The sequence below is a fragment of the Pleurodeles waltl genome, chromosome 1_2 (genome assembly GCF_031143425.1).
Source record: "Pleurodeles waltl isolate 20211129_DDA chromosome 1_2, aPleWal1.hap1.20221129, whole genome shotgun sequence".
Taxonomy (NCBI): Eukaryota; Metazoa; Chordata; class Amphibia; order Caudata; family Salamandridae; genus Pleurodeles; species Pleurodeles waltl.
The window spans coordinates 830671577-830689413 of NC_090437.1; positions in this window are offsets into that span (position 1 = coordinate 830671577).

The following is a 17837-nucleotide window of genomic DNA, read 5'->3' on the forward strand; positions in this document are numbered from 1 at the left end:
GTCTCTAGTTTTCAAAAATGCACTGGTTTGGTAGGTTTCCATAGGTGCCGGCTGAGCAAGAGACCAAAATCCACAGGTAGGCACTTTGCAAAAAACACCTCTGTTTTCTTTGAGAAAATGTTATGTGTCCACTTTGTGTTTTAGGGCATTTCCTGTTGAGGGCACTAGGCCTACTCACACAAGTGAGGTATCATTTTTATCGGGAGACTTGAGAAAACGCTGGGTGGAAGGAAATTTGTGGCTCCTCTCAGATTCCAGAACTTTCTGTCACCGAAATGTGAGGAAAAAGTGTGTTTTAGCTAGATTTTGAGGTTTGCAAAGGATTCTGGGTAACAGAACCTGGTGAGAGCCCCAAAAGTCACCTCATTTTGGATTCCCCTAGGTCTCTAGTTTTCAAAAATGGACTGGTTTGGTAGGTTTCCATAGGTGCCGGCTGAGCAAGAGGCCAAAATCCACAGTTAGGCACTTTGCAAAAAACACCTCTGTTTTCTTTGAGAAAATGTGATGTGTCCACTTTTTGTTTTGGGGCATTTCCTGTCGTGGGCACTAGGCCTACCCACACAAGTGAGGTACCATTTTTTTGGGGAGAGTTGAGGGAACGATGGGTGGAAGGAAATTCGTGGCTCCTCTCAGATTCCAGAACTTTCTGTCACCGAAATGTGAGGAAAAAGTGTTTTTTTAGCCAAATTGTGAGGTTTGCAAAGGATTCTGGGTAACAGAACCTGGTGAGAGCCCCACAAGTCACCTCATCTTGGATTCCCCTACGTCTCTAGTTTTAAAAAAAATGCACTGGTTTGGTAGGTTTCCATAGGTGCCGGCTGAGCAAGAGGCCAAAATCCACAGGTAGGCACTTTGCAAAAAACATCTCTGTTTTCTTTGAGAAAATGTGATGTGTCCACTATGTGTTTTAGGGCATTTCCTGTCGCGGGCACAAGGCCTACCCACACAAGTGAGGTATCATTTTTATCAGGAGACCTGAGGGAAAGCTGGGTGGAAGGAAATTTGTGGCTCCTCTTAGATTCCAGAACTTTCTGTCACCGAAATGTGAGGAAAAAGTGTTTTTTAACCCAATTTTGAGGTTTGCAAAGGATTCTGTGGAACAGAACCTGGTGAGAGCCCCACAAGTCACCTCATCTTAGATTCCTCTACGTCTCTAGTTTTAAAAAATGCACTGGTTTGGTAGGTTTCCCCAGGTGCCACCTGAGCTAGAGGCCAAAATCCACAGGTAGGCACTTTGCAAAAAACACCTCTGTTTTCTGTGGAAAAATGTGATGTGTCCACGTTGTGCTTTGGGGCATTTCCTGTCGCGGGCACTAGGCCTACCCACACAAGCGAGAGAGAGAAAGAGAGAGAGAGAGAGAGAGAAAGCAAGACACTAACTATCTACATCACTTTTTTTTTTCATACAGGTGTGCTTTCCCTTGGCAAAGCACTCATGTATAAAAAAAAAAATGACCCCATAGAGGGTCACCCTAAAGGGTGACCCCCAACATTTTCTATTTTTTTTTTCAATAGAATCTGGTTTTCCCTGGGGGGGATCAGCTCCCCCCCAGGGAAAACTAGATTATTTTTTTTATCCCCCAGTGGTCGGCCCGTGTTCGGAGGGCCGACACCACTATTTTGTTTTTCATTTTGTTTTTCTTTTTTTTTATCTGGGGGTCGCCATTGCCCCCCAAAACAACCCAATACAGTTATTTTTTTAAATAATGCCCTCACGGGGCGGGGCGGCCCTTTTACAAGGGGGCCGACCCCCCCAAAGAAGATCCCTGGTGTCTAGGGGCGCTTCCTGGCCATGGATCGCAGCCACGCTGCGATCCATGGCCAGGAAACGGTGCCAGGGAGGCATCGATGGAAAGGGGAGAGTATCCCCTTTCCATCAATGCCTCCCTGGCATCTGGGGAGGCTGTTTTGGCCTTTTTTCCCCACCGGAGTAGAAGAGGACGCTTACCTGCTCCGCTTCTGCTCCAGTGGGGAAAAATGTGACGTCAGCGCGCCTTGTGGCACGCTGACGTCACAAAGGGGCGAGAGGGGGTGGGGGGAGATGCGGAAGTTGTTCCGTGTCTCCAACTGCAAAAAGAAATTTAAAAAAAAATCCTCTGTTGCATTGCACCGAAGGATTTTTAACCACTGGTCGCAACCCGCACCAGGGAGGTAGTGCGGGCGTCGACCAGTAGCTGACACCCACACTTATGGGGTTAAGATGTAAAGTAGTCTCTCATGCATTGCAATGAAAGCACTTCATTATAGGTGGAATGAGGCAATAAAAGCTACTAAAAAGAATGAGAGGGAAGTATTCTTCTGGGTGGAGCCAAACCCAATGCTATATATATTTTAAGGAATTGGTGACAACAGGTCTTGCGGACAGGAGCACTAACATGGCATCTAGTCTTGAGTGTCAGCCACTGAATTCTCCATTAGATGGGAGGGACCTTATGATAGAGAAATACCGAAGCAAAGGTAGGTTACTATAGAAAAAACAGTTATGAATATCCATTGCTAAAGACTTTGTTAGTCTTTGCAAGCAAATGTATTATTAGGAGTCAACATGTTTAACAGATTATTAAAAAGCATTGATCACTGTTTCAGCGTAGTCAGGACTGCTAAACACTGTTTTGTACTTAACCTACATTATCATATGATAAGGAAAGGAATATTGAGGTTGTTTAATTAAAGCTAACATGCTTACATTGAGAAACATGTTGCAGGAAAGTAACCTCTTTTTAGCATGGTTACCCCCTCTTTTTGCCTGTTTGTCAGTGTGTTTGACTGTGTTCACTGGGATCCTGCAAACCAGAACCCCAGTGAATATGCTCTCTCTCTTCTAACTTGGTAACTTAGTTACCATTGCAGTCTGCGTGAAAGGGTGCATGCACCTTTTTTCACTACAGGTGACTGCACCAGGTCACTGTAAGTCATCCCTATGGCAGGCTCTCCTAGCCCAGAGGGCAGGGTGCAAGTACCTGTGTGTGAGGGCACCTCTGCTCTAGCAGAGGTCCTCCCACGAACTCCAGTGCCATTTTCATAGACTCGTGAGTGAGGCGACACCATTTTATGCGTTTACTGGACATAGGTCACTTCCTATGCCCAGCCAGATAATGGTAACTCCGACTCCAGGCATGTTTGGTTCCAACATTTTGGAATCATACCCCAATACTGTTACCAGTATTGGAAGTATGATTCCATGCACTCTGGGGGGCTCCTTAAAGGACCCCCAGCATTGCTCCTACCAGCCTTCTATGGTTCTCAAACAGGATTCTGCTCTCCTGCTGCTTGAACAGCTCAAGCCCAGGAAGGCAGAACTAAGGATTTCTTTTGGGAGAGGGGGACAACACCTTCTTCCTTTGGAAATAGGTGTTACATGGCTTGGGTGGGATAGCCTCTAGTATGCTTTGAAGGGCACATTTGGTGCCCTCCGTGCATAAACCAGTCTACACTGGTTCAGGGTCCTCCAGTCCCTGCTCTGGCGTGAAACTGGACAATGGAAAGGGGAGTTCCCTGTCCATCACCACCCCAGAGGTGGTGCCCAGGGCTCCACCAGAGGATCCCTGGGTTCTGCCATCTTGAATCCAAGGTTGGCAGGAACCTCTGGGAGCATGTGAGTGGCCAGGCCAGACAGGTGATGTCAAAGCCCCCTCCAGATAGGTGGTCACCTGGCCAGGTGACCAATCCCCCTTTCAGGGCTATTTAGGGTCTCTCTCTTGGGTGGGTCCTCAGAGTCAGCTTGCAAGATTCCAGCAGGACTCCTCTGCAACCTTGCTTCGATTTCTAGCCACTGGTACCACAACTGGACCCTCCAGGAACCGAAAAGCTACATCCACGAAGAAGTCTCTGCTTGCAACGTTGTTCCCACTGCTCCTTCCAGCTTCTGCAACATTTCCCTGGCTGTGCATCCTCTGAGGGCAGCAAATATTCAGCCTGCACAAGAAGGAAGAAGTAATCTCCCTTGGAGTGAAGTAGTCACTCCCTGCGTCTTTAGGCACCAACTGCAAGAACGACCGGCTGCCTGGATCCTACATCACAGGTGGTGACCCAGAGTAGTCCTGGTCCAGAGTAGTCCTTTTGGTCCTCTCTGCCAGATGTCCAACTTTGGTGGAGGTAAGCTCTTGCTGTCCCACGCAGGACAGTACCCCAGTTCACTACATCTCTTGCAGCCGCCAAGGCTTGTTTGCATCTCTTCCAAGGGATCTTCAGGCCGCCTGTAGCCCCAGCCCCCAGCATTCATTCCTGTGATGCACAGCCCTCTGTTTGTTGTCTCCTGTGGCGTGGGACCCTTCTGCAGTAGTGCTGCATGGGCTTCTCTGGGCCTCTTCTGTCTCCATCCTGTGGGACTCCTGTGGATGCTGCCTCTGCTCCTGTAGGCACTCTGTGTTGCTGAGGGTCCCCTGTGATTCCCTCTACTGGTTTGAGTCCTCCTGGGCCTTGCTGGTCCCCGGCAGCTCCACTTTCTGCCAACCGCACAATTTGGCTTTGCCAAGGCTTGTTGGTGGAATTCCTTGACCAGAACCTGACTGCAAATCTTCTTCCAGCGTGCAACATCATCTGCATCCCTCAGGAACTCTTCACTGACTCCAGGGCTGCAGTGCTGACCTTCTTCACATCATCGTCGACCAACTCCTGCATCCACAGTTGGGTGGGTTGTAACTCCTACTCCTCCTGGACTCTTCTGTGACTTCTGGACTTCTGGATTTGGTCCCCTTTTTCCACAGGTCTTCCTCTTCAGGAATCCACTGCTGGTTTCTTGCAGTCTTGTCTGGGTGGTGCATTTTCTCCTTTTCCTTCCTTTTGGGTGGTTTGGGGAAAATCTAGTAATTTCCTCCTTTCCTCTTGGTCACTAAGTGGCACTGTGGTACTTATCTTTAGGGTTTCCTAGTACCCCCCCCCCAGCTCCCTTCTACACATCCCACTTACCTAGGTGGGGGTCCATGGTTTGGGCTCCCCCTAGGGTCACTATTGTCTAACTGCATATGCACTGTTTTCTATCACTTTCTATGTCTATTGTTGGTAACTAGTGTATATATCTGGTGCGTTACTTACCTCCTGTTTAGTGTCACTAAAATGAAGTACATTTATTTCTGTAAGACTGAGTGTTTTCTTTCACGTGTGTGAATGCTATGTATATTTACAGTGATATTGCATGAGCTTTGCATGTCTCCTAGATAAGCCTTGGCTGCTCATCCACAGCTATCTCTAGAAAGCCTGGCTTCTAGACACTGCCTACACTACACTAATGGGGGATACCTGGACCTCTAAGGGAGAGCCAAGGCCAATGCTGCTGCGCTGTCTGCACCTCCAGCACAGTCAAAATGCATACTGTTGCCATTGCAGACAGTGCACATTCTAAATGTGCTGACAGGGGAGCCCCTGCACCATCCCCATGACATGGGCATGGATGGTGCAGCGGCTCCCCTGTGGCCCCATCTCTGCCTTTCAACCAGTCTTTTCATGGGGTGTCTCTGCCATGAAATGGCTGGCAGAAAGGAAAGTCGTGATCAGTACAACAGTGCCGACATCTGCATCGCCATGCTTGACCATGGCTTTCAGCGCAACTGCAACAGCGGGATCTCTGATCCTTGCGGGTTCGGTGGTTTTGTGGCGGTCAGACCACCGGCATCCTAATCTGGCGGTTGAACCACTAAGGATGGGGCAGTCAGACTGCCACCACAGGTACAGCAGTCCTAGGACTGCTGCACTCTTAATCGGACCCTTGGAACCTGATTTAGACCCTGGTGAAGGGGATTACTTAATCACAAACATGCCTGATATCCCGTCTGCCATATTACAACCAATTAAAGCCTATGGGGATCATAATACAGTGGGTGGGATATCTGTCATGTTTGTGATGATGTATTCCCTCCACCTGGATCAAAATTAGCCTCTCACTCAGGAGCATACAATGCCCAAAATTGGTGGGAACGGAGGGGAATGGGTTTCTCAATTGGGAAAATGTTTTCCAGTGGAACACAAAGGTCAACATGTGCAAACGCATATTTGGCAAATCTCTACACAAGCATAGTTATACCCCTTTTTCAATTACTCTTTTGTAAATATTTAAGCGTTCAAGCATTCCTGGAAAGCAGTGACTATTGCAGCTTTACAAGAATACTCCTGGGATTTGTTTAAAATACTATGTTTTTAAATGTATATCCCAATGTAGGTGTAAACCTAGGGTCTAGATGTGAGGTAAACTAAAAAAAAATATGTATCTTCCTATTTATATTGTCCATGGTATAAAAATTTGAAGGACAAACTGTACAACATATAAACGTAGGGATAAATATAAAGTCAGACATATTGGCATACTTGGTGGTCAGTTTTGTTTTGCTTATTAAATCATGAATTCAGAAAGGTTTAGCTTCAGCCAACATTACTTAAAGTGACACAGTGGCTAAATGAACATGAAGTGAAACTAAGCTAGAAAATAAGAAACTTCTGATTGAGAAGTTGTTTTTGGCACACAAGGATAATGTGTATTCCCATGAAATAGATTCATACTGTGATGGAAGTTGGACGGAAAACTGATATCATGGTATTAAAACATAAATAGCTAGAATCCATAAGGACTCAATGGGAATCAGAATTGTACTTTCTTTTGAGAAAAAATTATAGTAGATATAGTAATGTGTCTAGAATACCATTAGAAAAAAGGAAAATACAATGTGGTTATGCTTGTAAGAAAAATATAATGATAAGGTTTAAAATAGCCATCAATTCAATAGCGTACATGAAAGGATTTAAAGCTCCAATTCTCTTGAGATATAAATGATAGACAATAAAAAACTGAGGGCCTCATTACGGCCCTGGCAGCCATCGGTACACCGGCAGTAACACCGCCAACAGGCTGGCGGTGTACCAGCAGTGTATTATTACCGTGGCGCATTAGCCACGGCCGTACCGCCGGCCCCTCCAACTGACTGCCAGGCTTCCACCAGGCGGTCATAATCCCCACCCTCCAGCCTGTCCATGGCGGTAAACACCACCATGGAAAGGCTGGCGGCAAGGGGGTCTGGGGTTGCCCCTGGGGGCCCCTGCATTGGCCATGCACTTGGCATGGGCAGTGCAGGGGCCCCCAGCCAAAGCCCCATCGTGCATTTCACTGCCTGAATTTCGGGCAGTGAAATGTGCGTCGGGTGCTGCTGCTCCCGCTGCACATCAACATTGCCGCCGTCACTATCATGAGCCAGCTGCAATGTTGATGCGATTTTTCCGCTGAGTCCAGCGGACGGAAACTGTTTCCCTCTGCTGGCCCAGTGGAAAAGTCAGAATAGGGAGCCACATATACCGCCAGCACTGTCGGTATACTGGCGCCCGCGGCTTCGGTGGTCTTTTAGTAAGACCGCCGAAGTCGTAATGAGGGCCTGAATTTCTTTTATACTGTCACTGCCAGCATTTTAGCAGGTGTGTACTAGCACTGTGCTCTAGCACTGTGAATGAATTATATGAATAAATGTGTTCCAAACTGCATTGCAACCCCCAAACTGGCATTCTGGTGCTCTGGCTAGAGCGCTGAAGCAGATATGAATCTATTGATTCTTGAATGACCAGTTATTGAGCCTTTTTCTAAAACTAGTCTCATAGCTTTGTAATAAATTAAATGTATGTTGAGCAATAAACTGTTCACAAGCTTGAAAGCTAAGTACCTAAAAGAGTGACTCCATTAATAGGAAGCTTGATACAAGCAGCAATAGCTAATTAAGGTTAGTGGAATATAGAGTTGTCAGAGGAAAGTAACATTGGATATGATGTTGAAGGTAGATGGGGCCTTTAATGGAGAGAGTTGTGTACACACAGCAGAGCACTTTAAAATAAGACTGATACCTAGTGCAGCTTTTGGAGATGATTGGCAATCACCTTCCAGCTGGGGATATTACAAAGAAGTGTGACTGCTGCATTTTGAACTACATCTGAAAACTAAAGACAGTATTGCAGCAGGCCCAGGTAAAGCAAGTTTTGTAGTACAGGTGAGAATTAACAAATGCCTGGACTCCGAGACCTCTTGGCAGTAATCAGAAGTGAAGGAAGGATTTCCCAGGTTATTTTGAAGACAAATTCCAAAACAGATAACAGGTACCTTAAAAACGATGATTAAAAGAAAGATTAGCATCAAGCTACAAACTTAGATTATTGACTGCCATGGATAGTTCTTGGGTTTGACCTAATTCAGGAGGCCACTAACAAGATGACAATCGTATAGGATAACAACTAACAACTAACAGCAGCATTCCTATTTGCTACCATTAGACTTTGGTGTAGCAGGGACTTTAGTTAAAATTTGGTTTACGACATAGCCTTACCAACTCATTAAGTCCCCACTTTTACTTGGGCCAAGCCAACAGACTTTTGTCATAAGTGAGAATTAATCAGGAAGTGCAAATCAAATCAACTAGTCAACATCACAGTTGCAATTTCAATCGCTTGAGAGATGGTGTGAGTTTCAAAGCTTTTTTAAAGTCTCAAAAGCTTCAGTCTTTATTCTAATCAATAAATCTCTTCAATTAATGTAAATCAATTAAAGCAATCATAACGATAGATCAATAATAGAACATTTGCATTTAAGCTTGTTCCATAAAGGAAAACTCCCTATTCTAAGATTGGAGAATGATAGAAAAGCATCAGTTAGAACCCACAAAGAGCTCTAAAAATAAGAGGTGAAAGCATGAAGCTTTTAGCATCAAACTTCAAATATTAATCAAGGCAGAGCTTCCCATAAAGAGAGGTTCAAGAAACTCAGTAGAATCTCAGAGCAGCAGAGATTCAGGCAGGGGAATAAAAGGGTCTCTCAAAATGAATCTGAGAAGTGTCTCCACAAAGGGCTCGGCAGTGAACTCTGCAAAGTCTCTTAGCAGAATCGAATCGTACTCTAGGAGCACACACTTTTATAGAGTTTCATATCAACATTCAAAACAAGTTGTTTCCCATCTTCAGTCCTTTCATGGAATCAGCTTGTAGCTCGTAGTGTCTTTATAGGAACAGGAAAGCTTCTATTGCCTAAGCAGTCATTAGAACATTAGAATGTTGGGAGCTCCATTGGAGACAATCGAGTGCTCTGGGCTTTTACTGGCTGGTAAAGGACCAGACCGTCAACATCCCAGTCATCTTTCAAGCTTCAAGTTTATTGACATATCGAAATATCAAATCTCACAGTCAGACATAAAAGATTACCAGAAAAACAGTTAAAAAGGATAAAATGTAAAATACCATAATGCAGAAAATACCTTGTATAAGTGGAATATGTAATACAATCGATGTGCTCTATTAATGGTTCCTCTAATTCAAAATACCAGCAGCTCTAAAAATCTGCAGCAATAAGGCCCATAATGCACGGTACAGAACATCTCATTATAAAACCTGGAACCCAGAAAATATTTTTTCAAATAGATGGAGAAGGCTGAAACTATAGGAACATATTTTACCTGTAATTCACAGTACAGACAACTCATGGAATCTGTGGCAATTGGGTCCATAGAGCTTTAAAATATTTAAAATCCAATAAGATTCCTAATTAAATATATAAAAAGGATAAAAATCTGAAACTTCTGCAATGTAAATAGAAATGGAAACATTCAGGCTTTGGCCCAATCAATAACCATGTGCAAAACAGCGCATTAGTAGACTCTTACTCTGGGCCATCTCTACCAAGAGCCTTGCTCTATAACAAATAAACCAGGCTGCAAACAGGTATTTGGAAATGGCACTTACTACCACCATTGATTAATCACTTTTGCAAATCCTATAACCATTAACATGATCATAAAGAGGCAGGATTTTCTCCTTGGAACCATATATTTGGGGCAGAAGAAAAGAAAGTGTTCAATTGTTTCCTCACCTGACAGACACAGTTTACATTTGCTACTACCAAGGCCATTCGGCAATCATCGAGCGGGATAGGCATTTACAAGTAGAGTACCATTTCTAAACTGGAGAAATAGGGACTGAACACGAGCAGGTATGAGCAAATCCATGAAAGGTTCAACCAATGGCTCCTGCTTGACAAGCAGAAATTAATCTGTTAGGTGGCCCATCCTACTCATTTGGGAAACTCGATCATTGGCCATCTCCCAAAATTTCTGCTTGATAAGTGTGACCGCATTGGTAGGTGTCATTTAAGAATTTTCCCAGAGCTGGGGGAAATCACATTCGTTCCAAGTTGATTTAATTTCCCACAGCCAACTAACCTTATCCAGGCAATTTGAGCACCTTAATACATCTCTGAAGCCCTTCCTTTAAGGTTCCAGTTCTACCATTTTCCAAAGAAGAATTTAATACAGGAGGGGCTTCAGGGCTGCGTGATCTGAAATGATGTTTAATTCTAGATCTAGTCTTAAAGGTACCAACAGGGTACCCTTCCCCAGCCTTGAGATGTTTCTTATAAAGTTATTTTCTTTGACTAACAGGATATTCTGATTAGTAAAACCCCACAGTTCTGCTCCATACAGGGCAGCTCCCCTAACCTGGGCCTTATATATTCCCAGTATGGAATTTAATGGGGGACTTACAGTAACTTTAGCCTTTCAGGCCAGGGCTCCCCCTGTGACATATTAAATGTGAGCTTTTGCTGATGTGTGCATCCCATCTTCCAATCTCGTTGACTCTTTCTAAATGAACAGAATTCATTTTTATACTACCTTTCACCATTTTCTTTCCCTGTAGCAGATCACCAATTTAATTTTTTCTACATTGACCTCAAGGCCAAAATCTTTGCAGAAGAAACAGAATTTGTCAACTAAGTTCTGAATACCCCTGGGTGATTTCACCAGGATGAGGGTATCATCCATGTAAAACACCCCATTATTTTCTGACCAGCCAGATGTGGCGAATCGTTCTTTGCTCAAAGCAGCAGCTCAGAACAAAGGCCTCATGGAGCCTGAGGTGATTTTAATCCCCCCGGCCTCTGCAAGGACTTTGTTTTATTTATAAAAACATTCTGCTCTGTAGTGGCAGAATGTTCTAATAGCCTTATAGCCCTTCGTAGGTGGGCTCTAAAGCTATAAAAGACAAGAGCTTACAGGTATTAACATTCAAATGAAGCATTTTGTAAAACATGTTATAGAAAATTAGGAGAGTTTCCACTGTTACCTTACTATAGGAAAACTACATTTCATGGGTATGCCTTTATATCACACCATTAGATCATACGTTTCTTACCCATTTCAGCTAACAAGTCTATTGTTCATGTGGAAACATTCTGCAGAAATTAGGCTAAACATTTTAATTCATTTATATTCTATGACAACCAAGCCTATGGGAAGGTCGGAATCAAACGCTTTCTATTCAGTCGTACATTTCTCTAGCTTAGTGTCAGCTTTACTGAATATTAACATTTAACATTCCTAACCAATGTCATATTTTATAAAAAGTGCATTCTGCATCTGTTCAAACTTAATATGTTTAACTGGGAACGTCTAGTGCTCTCATTTGCTTTTAAAATATGTTTTTTCATCTAAGGCCTACATGCTATTTCTACATGTACATTCTATTGATATTCAACATTTAAAAAACACTTTCGTGGTTTTAAAACAGTAATATTTAACTATTTTGTCATGGTTAGGATGCACAAAAACTCCAAAAAGATAGCTTGCTATCAGTCATACATAACAAAGCATTTAGTGTCGTTGGAGTAACAAATGGTCTCTGGCCCAAATGATTACACTAGTGCTGACAACAGGGAGAGATGAATATTAACACCAGTAGGGCTTAGTGGAGATCCCTGTAAAACAACATAGTGGTAGTTAGAAGGAGACACAAAATAAAAGACTATGGCCACAGACTGGTCAGTTACAAATTAACAGAGCCATATAAGGACAGATTGACAGATTGATAGATCTTTAAAATAGTTTGCCAAAATAAAGTGGGACACAATATTGAAGGCTGCATACCTCAAAGCCCTGTTTTGTTGCTAGAAGTTCTCAATCTGCTTCAGCTGGGTTCAATTTGTGGGAGAAGTAAGGCACTGGATGGAGCTCACTGGTTCCAAGGTCGTGTTGAGACAAGACCCCCGCCCACCGCTACTTAAGAGGCATCCGCCTTGACCACAAACGGTTATGTATGATCCAAGTGTCGTAAAATGGGGGCAGTGCTGAACTTTGATTTCAATTGGTGAAAGGCCTTATCTGCCTTTTCTCCCCACTGGAACTTCATTCCTTTACGAAGTAACTTCATGATGGGAGCAACAATGATGGAAACGTGATCAATAAAATGCCTCACTGTGAATCTATCTGATAATCAAAGTGTTGATTTGGTGGTAATGTAGTGGCCTTCCCCTTGTCGAAGACATCTGCAAAATCTTGGCATATTGAAGGTAACTCATGTTCGTCTTTTTCTGCATTTCCTATGTTAAAAGCAATAACTTTATCAGGTAGGGCCTCCTCCCAACAGTGGTCTTTACAGAACTGAGACTGCAATGTGTAACCCAGTTTATTGTGGGATTATGCTTTGTAAGCCACAGGATTCCTAATATAACTTTGAATTGGGGTGCACATATCAGATTGAATTGTATGGTTTTGCTATGGTTGGAGTAGTTTTGATGACAGAGCCAGCCAGAGTGCAAAGGGCTACCATTGATAGTTTTAACCACCTCAGGACTGAGTTTAGGCAGAAGCAGTATCCCAAGTTGTTTTGCAAAGGCAATATCCATGAAATTTCCAGTGGCTCCCGAATCCACCAAGAGCTTGAGCAAAACTAGGTGCTCTAAAGATAGTCATTTCATCTGTGCAGATATATATATATATGGGTGATGGAATTCTTTCTGGAAGCTGGTTTGAGTCTAAAAATGGGAGGCTTCTGGTCTTTCCACACCAGAACAACTAGTCTCCACTGTAGTCGGGTGTTTTAGTTTCCCTCTCTAAAACAAGGAACCTCTCTTTTCTTGTCGCCTTACGGAGTCGGCCACCAATCTATTAATTGAAGTTCTATATGTCAGCAAGTCCCTATTTCCTTGCTTAGATTAAGCAGTTCGGAGTCTACTGACTGCATAAATGTATGCATGTAAAAAAAAAATCATTTCTGTTTTAAAGGCTTGATAATTGTATAATAATGGGTCATCTCATTCTACTAAAGGTACAGACTATGAGGAAGCAGTGCCGGTCAAATACGAGAGAACAAATGCCACTTTAGACTGCTCATCTGGAAAAGAGGTTGGTCGGCATAGAAAATGAAGGTGGCATTGAGTTGAAAATATAAGAAACTTAGCAAGATCCTATGCATAACTCTCTGGGGGGCTAAATGCACCGGTAATGGCATAGGGACCTGACTTACTGAAGCATTAATGTGTGATTGTTCCTCATCAAAACCTGCTAAAAACGTTTTAGACTTAGCTCCAAAAAATGCAGTTTTACCCAAAGGAGGCAATTGGGCTGCAAGCGTGGCTTGAAGAGCGTCTAACCGCTGCAACAGTACCTGGGTATCACGTTGCAACCTCCCTAACATGTGTGCCAAATCAGCTAGGGAAACCTCTTGTGTCTCCATTGTGTGTGGGTGAGAAATTAAACGTGGGCTTGCCGTAATGTCAAGCATTGACCAGTTTGTCCTACGGAGACACAAAGTTGACCAAGTTGCTTATTCCCAATTCCACCTAGACTTTGCTGCCTCCCACTTAAATACACATGATCAGCACCAGAACGCCCAAGGGGAAAGGGGATGGACACGAGAGAGAGAGAGAGAGAGAAACATTGGAGGCGCAAGACTAGATACGAAGGACTAGCGATGGTTCACAAAGAGCCACGATAAATGACACATTAGTCAAACAACCATTTCTCGTGACCCATGTATATACTACTCTTTAACTATTATTCGTAAGTTAGGTGTACCTTACCTGTTAGGGTCCCTTTTCCCGCTTTTGATGGCTCTCCCTCTCTATAGGAATTTTCAGGAAATGATGTGGATCACCTGTAATTAAATCAGAGCCTTGAGCCTCCAATACTATTTATAGCTGCTCCCACTGTGACCCCAGGTTGATCCTACATCACCTTAATGAAGGCCTACTGTAGTAGGGAGGACACGGAGGATACAGTAACGTGGGTATAACCTTTTCATTTATTATTGTACGGGCCGTCCAAAAATGAGAGTTTACAAAAATTCCACTGAAAAGAAAACAATTCTTGGTGAATGTATTGTCTGGTTTCAGTCCCCTTTTTCTTCCTGTTCTTATTCTCTATTTCTTCTCCGTCATAGAAAGTTCCACCATCCTCCAAGGTTCTCGTCACCCGAGTTCATGGGGGAGAAAAGAAAAGTAAAGGTAAGTAGTTTTTTTATATATATTTATTCTTTCTTTTCTAATGTTATCTTTTCCTATCTGCATGCAAAAGAGGGGGTCTCTGTGGGGATTTTAATATAGAGCCCAGAATACCCTGCTGTCCTGGCCTATGGCACATGCAAGTAACTAATTGATCACCTCAATGAAAACCTTTCAAACAAAAACAAATGTGGACCTGAGTCCATGGTTTTAGGTTCCATTTAGGATTGTGCCTGTGAAGTTTCTTGCTCCCCACCTTTTCCCCATTTATCCCCTGTCCTCTGTCTCCAAGACAGAATCCAACTGCATAAGCGACCAGGTACCTGCAGCAGCCACATCCCTCCAGGGACGTTGTGGGCCTCAGCGTTCCTCCCAGGGACTCTGCTTGGCCTGGCATCTCCGTTCCTGGTTCTGCTGTCCGCTCGGGTCACTTCCTCAGACTCAGCCGCGGTAGGCTTTCCTTCGGCTCTGTCTCCCTCTTCGGGCCTCCGTCCCTCCCTGGTAGTCCCGCGTCCAGCTCTCCTTCTCGCCTCTCTCCTCGCCTGGTGCTCCCCTTCCTCAAGAACGTCGGTACGCTTCTCTATGCATACCAACGTAATTCGTCCGATCATCCCCCTGGGCAGCGACCTGGCAGCCTCGGGTCATCCAGGCCAATATCGCCTGACCTTGGCAAAGCCACCCTGCTACACCTACCTAAATGTTCTTGAAAAAACATTCTGTGTAGATCATGTTTGTTCCACCTCGATGTGATCTCCCAAGATGCTGATTCACTTGACTTCATAGACAGTTAAATAGGTAACAAAGAATGACAACAATTCTCAGGTAATTAGGTATTGCAGATATTCATGGAGTAATTAATGTGCTGTGCTAGTATTAGAAAGAACACAATTCAGTATTTTAATCCCACTGAAAGCATTGGGTTAGTATCAAAATATCACTGTTCAGTGTTTATATCACTTTAAGAACACAGGGTTAATCACTAATGTTCTGCTTCGTAAATGATTTGTTTTATCACTATTACACCATAGTGTAAGTTGAGCATAGAAATGACAAGGTTTCAACATTGTTTTAAACAAAACACAGAATGTTCCATATAACCAGGAACAATTAAAATGGTGTAAATGCCACATTAAACTCAGCGATAATAAACACATATTCACAGTACATTGTTTTCAGAATAATTGTTCGATAGACACTCCTTTCTGTGATATATTGCGAGCAACAACAATAAACACTATTGTGTAACAAGCGGCGAGCATCCCTGTGACCTTAAATACCAATGGTATGCCTTCCTAGGCGCATCTCACTCTGGAACATCTGCAAATCAAATATCAAGTCAGCAAGTATCAGGTTTTGGCATGTAAATGCCCTTCGATCACACGCAGCGCATTACTGCCTTTTCTGGAGTTAATTCCCTCGATCTCCTCCTTTCCTCAGAAGCATCATCCGAGATACTAGGCTGAACATGAAGATTAGACATGAAGGAGCAGAAACTCCCGTTCTGTAACCGATGACCTTTATAGCAAGCAAATCACTTAAGCTGGATGTGGTGGTTAAATACCTGCTGCATCTGGCCACACCCAGTCTGAGTCATAGGGATGCTAGGGGCTTGAGCAACACATGTCCCAAACAAGCATTGGTCCCAAACAAGCATTGGTCTCTGTAAACATCCTTGTGCAGTTACAACAAACATTGGTCCCTGCAAAAGAAGATGATTGGCTTAAGAGTATATCTGGGTTTGCGGGCCTGCATCCTGTATAGTGCGCCTAAGGTTGCTGAGTACAGAGTCAGCTCTCGTTACGGTCACTGAGTCAGCTCGTCAACTTTTGGATCAAGGGGCTTACGTGGCCATCATTCTACTTGATCTTAGTGCAGCTTTTGATACGGTGGACCACAATCTTCTCTGCTGCAGGGTCTTTGAATTAGGGATAGGAGGTTCAGCCCTGTCTTGGCTCTCTGCCTTTCTTAAAGGAAGATCTTTTCAAGTTTTGGATCAAGCCTTTTTCTTTGAGATTTTTCCATGACTTGTGGAGTCCCGCAGGGCTCCTCCCTGAGTCCGACTCTTTTCAATGTTTATCTATCCCCACTGGCTAAAGTGATTGCTCCTTATAATTTTTCCTTGGTCACCTATGCCGATGATACCCAGCTTGTGGTATCGCTATCTAGCTCTGGGGACTCATCCGCGGCCAATCTTTCTTGCTGTATGAAGGACATTGGAGACTGGATGATTCAATCTAAACTTAAATTTAATGATGGAAAATCTGAAGTTATTGTCTTAGGTAATGGTTCCCCAGCCTCCCCCCTCTCATCGTACTCAGAAGCTTTTAACAATCTTCCTCCTCCCAAAGCTGAGGTAAAAAGCCTTGGCTTCTGGTTGGATTCTCGCTTGACTATGGATTTTCAAGCTAACAAAGTCTTTTCTACATGTTTTGGCCTCTTAAGAGTCCTTAGGAAGATCTTTAACCTTCTACCCTCCACGGCCAGAAGAATCCTTGTTCAAACCCTGATTCTTTCCCGCCTTGACTACGGGAACTCTCTGTTTCTCAGTTCCCCGGCCTATGTGATAAAGAAGTTGCAGACATTGCAGAATGCAGCAGCGAGGCTTCTCACTGATCTTCCCAGACATCTGTCTGCAAAGCCGGCTTTTTCAATACTTCACTGGCTCCCTATCAAGCAGCACATTAATTTTAAAGCCCTGTGCATTGTTCACAGGGCTCTCCATGATAAGGGTCCGATATTCTTTAGAAAACGGATCCTTATCTACGCCCCCTCCAGAAGTCTGAGATCTTCTTCCTTCCGACATGTTAATATCTCTGGGTTCAAGAGAGCCTGGGGAGCCAACTCCTTTTCCATCAAGGCCTTTGGAATGCTCTTGCCTCTGAGCTCCGTCATGAACCCCCAGAGTGGCTTTTCAGGAAGAAACTAAAAACTATTCTTTTTTGTAGCTAATTTCTCTGGATCTTCCTTGTTTCTGGTAGTAGTCATGTTATGTTAGCACTGGGATGCCTTAGGGTAACTACGCGCTTTATAAGTCCATAAAACTAACCTAAACTAAGTGTTGAATGCCCAGCAGAAGGCAGGCCTCAATATTAAGGCTAGTAAGTGACAACTAGGGCAGTGATCTGTAGTTTACGTGGAACACCAGGTGAGGTATGGCCTAGTGGCCCCCCTAAAGCCCATAATTCATGCCATTCTGTCTTGAGAACCCCCCAAATACCAGACAGAGGTGAGAGCCTTCCTAGGTTTCACCAGTTACTACAGGAGGTTTGTCAAGGGGTATGGCACCATTGTTGCCCCTTTGGCAGAGCTGACCTCCAAAAACCAGCCCCAGAAAGTGATCTGGACAGAGGCTTGTCAGACCGCTTTTGATGCCCTGAAGGCAGCCATTGTGCACTGCACCCATGCTGAAGGTACCTGACTTCTCAAAGGAATTTGTTATACATACTGATGCTTCAGAGCATGGTATAGGGGCAGTTCTACCACAGCTAAATGAAGAGGACCTTGGCCAGCCCGTAGCCTTCATTAGTAGGATGTTACTACCCAGAGAACAGAAGTGGAGCACAATTGAGAGACAAGCTTTCTCTGTGGGCTGGGCACTGAAGAAGCTAAG